Source organism: Triticum urartu, chromosome 3 (assembly GCF_003073215.2).
Source record: "Triticum urartu cultivar G1812 chromosome 3, Tu2.1, whole genome shotgun sequence".
Taxonomy (NCBI): Eukaryota; Viridiplantae; Streptophyta; class Magnoliopsida; order Poales; family Poaceae; genus Triticum; species Triticum urartu.
This window is the reverse complement of record NC_053024.1, coordinates 738,862,110-738,866,465: the sequence shown is the minus strand read 5'-3', so window position 1 is coordinate 738,866,465 and position 4,356 is coordinate 738,862,110. Positions and strand designations below refer to the sequence as shown.

At 48.8% G+C, this 4,356-nt stretch overlaps 1 pseudogene; it reads left to right on the top strand.

The window, feature by feature from the left end:
- The first annotated feature begins 235 nt into the window (after nucleotides 1-235).
- LOC125546357 lies at nucleotides 236-2,858 on the top strand (annotated as a pseudogene).
- The last annotated feature ends 1,498 nt before the right edge of the window (nucleotides 2,859-4,356 follow it).

Here is a 4,356-nt window from a genome sequence, read left to right as displayed (position 1 = left end):
ATCAACATGTTTCCATCCATATCACTTCCAAGAAAATCGGGAGGTTACGCCCGTCACTCACGGGCGTGGAAGGCTTCATCTCTTCCTAATAATAATAAAGCACGGATTGAGTGTCCGGATTCACCGTCGTGCCCTTTTTTCGGAAAAGTCCCCGTGGTTTTTGATAATGGAACCCGCCGTCCCTATTTAAGTGGATCTGGAAAACGATTATATTTTGCAAGTTAACCCCTGCCTTTTGTAAGGATTCCGCCCGTGCTCCTTTGTTCACCTTATCCAGTGCCAGAGGAGGTGGAAGGGGGAACAGCTCGCAGGAGGAGCTCGCCGGCGGCAATGCTTGCCCCGCGCGCGCGGGGTGCTCAACCGATGCGGTGGTGGCCATGGGCGCCGGTGGCTAGAGGAGGTACAAAGGAGAAGGGGCGCAAGAGGGAGAGAGATGGAAGGAAGGGAAGGGCCAGCGGGCGGGGCGAGCTGGTGCCCTGGCGGTGGTAGGTGCGTGCGCGTGTGTGTCGCGTGGCATGGAAGGAAGGGAAGGGCCGGTCGCCGGAGCGGGGGCGGCACGCCGCCATCGGCCTGTCTGTGGCGCACCGCTCCGGACATTGGTGGCTGCCGCCGCAGGGGATTGGCGCCCGCACGCGCACGCCGTGGGGCAGGCGACGAAGGGGGCAGGGGAGCAGGCCACATCGCGCTCGTGAAGGTCGACGGCGACGAAGTTGACGCCCGTGCCGCGGGGGAAGCGGATCTTGGCTGAGGAAGGGAGGGAGAGGAGCAGCGGTTGCACCCGGTCTGGCAGCGAGGAGAGCGCGAGGTCGGAGGCGCAGGAGCAGTGGAGGTCGCTCCCCGGATGGGTTCGATCTTTGGCTCTGCAGCTGTTAATTTGATATAGCCCGAAATTTAAGTATCAGCGATTGTCATACTTAGGTCTGCACATTTGATCCAGTTTCTGCATACTTAATCACCATGTTTTTATTTGAAAAATCTTGAGCTGGAATTCGTACTATTCAGTACTGATGTTTATAGGAGCCTAGCATTGCTGGGGCATAGGAAGGTCTAGCTTCACTCAGTGACGATCCTTTCCAGCTTCGGGTTCCTGCTTCAATGCTATGAAGCACTCTGAAAAACTTTGAGTTCTTTCTGGGACAAGTCGCTCTGTTTCTGACTCATGAATGCATAAATATTCCTTCTTAGTCATTAGATATTTCCACTCTAGATAATTTGGATGAAATATGAATTTCATGGTGTGATATTCCTATGATCTTGCTGAAGCTGACCAGTATAAAACTGGCTGATCATCATACCTGAAAGACAGTGTCATTGAGCTTCCTCTCATTGAACCATCTAAATTTGTTGTTGGTTTGTTTGGCGCTAAGTATTCTGAATCAAGGTTGACAACTTCATTTGGTAGTTTTCTGTATGTCAATTGAGTCACTGCTTCTGCATTATCTGTAAAAAATGCATATCAACTAGAACACAATTCTCATAGCTACATTGTCCAGGCTATTTGGGCCTAAATTAACCACATCATTTCTTGCTCATGATGTCACAGTGCCCAAATTAGTACACTCTCATAGGCAACTACATGGTTGCCAACCTCTCTACATGCCCATGCTCCTTTGGCGACTCCCAGTGTACTTCCTTCCCAGCATAGGCCAGAACATGGACAACCAAAACCATATCCAGTATTTTGGCTAGCCAATTTTTTTGTATCTTCTGGGTTGCGCTCAAATCAAACACAGCTAATATGCAACCGTGCAGATCAAGATTCTTTACCTACTATTAGCTAGGAGCATTGTGTATAAGCAAAAGGTTATGGGAGTTTCTTGGTATAACTCCTTGTCACAATGGTGTGGTTGCAAAGCTAATTCAGTATCATGTTATCTACTTAGCAGGCAACCATTTTTTTAGGGAAACTTAGCAGGCAACTTTACTCTGATTCTACAACCAATATTTGTTTCATTTTCCTTTTTAAGATCATTACTTTTTCATGCACTGCCTCTCCCCTGTCTATGCCAGAAGCAAGAATTTGTTTTATGCATTGTTTAGCATTTGCATTAATATTGTATTCCCCAGCGCCTTATGTATCCTGATTTTTGACATCGATTGCTGGTAAATCAAAACTGGTGTATAGATTGTTGCTTTGTCACTATGGCCACAAGGTTATGATTTGGTAAATTGAAATGTTATTCACATTGTCAATTGACTAATATGTGCTGCTTGTTACATTGCTGCAGAGAAACCAACAACAATGGTGATCCCTCCACCAGACAGAGCAGCTAGAATCGTCGGTTTTCTCAAGCCGTGCCTTTTGAGGATGCAATCTCGAACAAGTATGTGACCGCCCAGGTGATCCATACCCCAACAGCAATCGTCGCGTGTTCTGCGAGCTCACATGAGAAGCTGCTGAGACCGAACTTGGAGTCGACCCACGACGTCTCTGCCACCGCAAAGATTGGGAAGTTGCTGGGCAAGTGCCTGCTGCTCAAGGGGATACCTGCCGTGTCCATCCACATGAAGAGAGAGCTGAAGTACCATGGGAAAGTCAAGGCTGTTATAGATTCTGTCAGAGAAGCTGGTGTCAAGCTGTTGTGATGGTGAAAACATAGAGCTCGGCTTAGCATTTGCGTAGTCTTAGCTGTATTTCTGTTGTTTGGACTGATTCATAGCAACTTTTGTGTTTATGAATTCGACGCTAAACGAAGGTTGTCCAGTACCCCAGGGTCAATAAAAGGACTGTGTTGTAGGGAATCAGCCTAATAATATGGTGTAGCACCTGGATCAACAACCTGATAATGTGTTGTAGCACTTGGATCAACAGCCTGATAATCTGTTGTAGCACTTGCATTGGAGAATCTTCTTGATCATTCCTTTTCTCTTTGAGAACTGATTGTTGTTTTTCTGGCAAATTGTTTACTGTTAATGGATGATAAACCTTAAGATCGTGTTTCTTTTAGGAGATATACGTACATCTATATCTATATCGATATCTATATTGGTGATATGTCACATAAAATCATTAGTGCTTCTGTGCGGGCGGCCTGTTTTTAAATTTCGTTTTTATCTTTCTTTTTCTTTTCCGTGTTCATTGTTTTCTCCTTTAAATAATTTGGTACTTCAAAAAATTTCATGAATTAAAAAAGAGAATTTCTAAATAAAATGTTCAATAAATCATAAAATGTTAGTGGATTTAAAAAAGTTCATAATTGTTTTTACAATGTTTGCATATTCAAAAAATGTTCTCAATTTTGAAAACAAATGTTATCTGTGATGTAGCAAAATATTGTCATGGCCTTTGTTGACTATAATTTTTTTCTCCCGGTGCAACGCACGGGCCCTTTTGCTAGTCTCCTGCCTATAAATAGATGCTCAAGCAAATGCATCGAGGCAACGCACGGCCAGAGAGGGAAGGCGAATCCATGCAGCCATCCATCCATTACACGCAGCACCCCATCCATCCATAACTCACGCACCCGAGGCCGTACGGCGGCAGCCAACCCTGGCGGCAGCGCCAAGGAGGTGAAGACGTGCCCACGGCAGAAGCGTTCTGGAGATACGCTCGCCGGACAACCCTGTTCCGTGGCTGTGCGTGCCCTAAGGAGGAGAGACACCCAGGAGGAGACGCGCCCGTGCGGCAACGTCGATGGAGCTGGCATCTAGCCGGAGGAGACGTACATAAAAGACGCTGCTGCGGCAGCGTCGAGACCGATCAGACAGGAGTGACGGCGGCGCCCAGGATGACGACTTGAAGCTGCACAATCCTGGCCGGTGCGTCGGGACGACGCCCTCTTCTTGGTCTTCCTCCTATTATGTGTTGTTTCATTGCCATTGTTTTACTAGGGTTCATGCGAGACCTGAGGGCCGGCCAGACGCAGATACTTGGAGGCGGCCGCCGGGAGCGTAGCAGAGAAAGGTGGCGATCGGAACGAGAGACCCTGTCATGGACGATGACGTTGGCCGGTCGGAGCTCGCCGACGATGTAGCCCAACACTGGCTACATCCACACGCCACCATCCTCGTTGACAACGCCGACTCTCAACCTCTTGGCCGTGCCGGACGCTGATGACCCGGAGATCATCCACGACACAACCCACCACCGGCTACGTCTACGCTCCATCATCCCCGTCAAAGACGCCCAGCCCATGCATGTCTACGCCGGAGTTGTTGCACGCACGCGGCCACCTCACCAACATCATCCACGTGCGCCACCTTCTATCTTGTTGCAGCTGGAGCACGCCACGACGCCGCCGACCGTCGATGTCATCAAGCCGGTGCCATGTAGGTGGACGGCACGGTGGTCACCATCACCGCTCACGCCCCTTCATCATGATGGTGCTGCGGAAGACGACGACATCGAGCACGCCA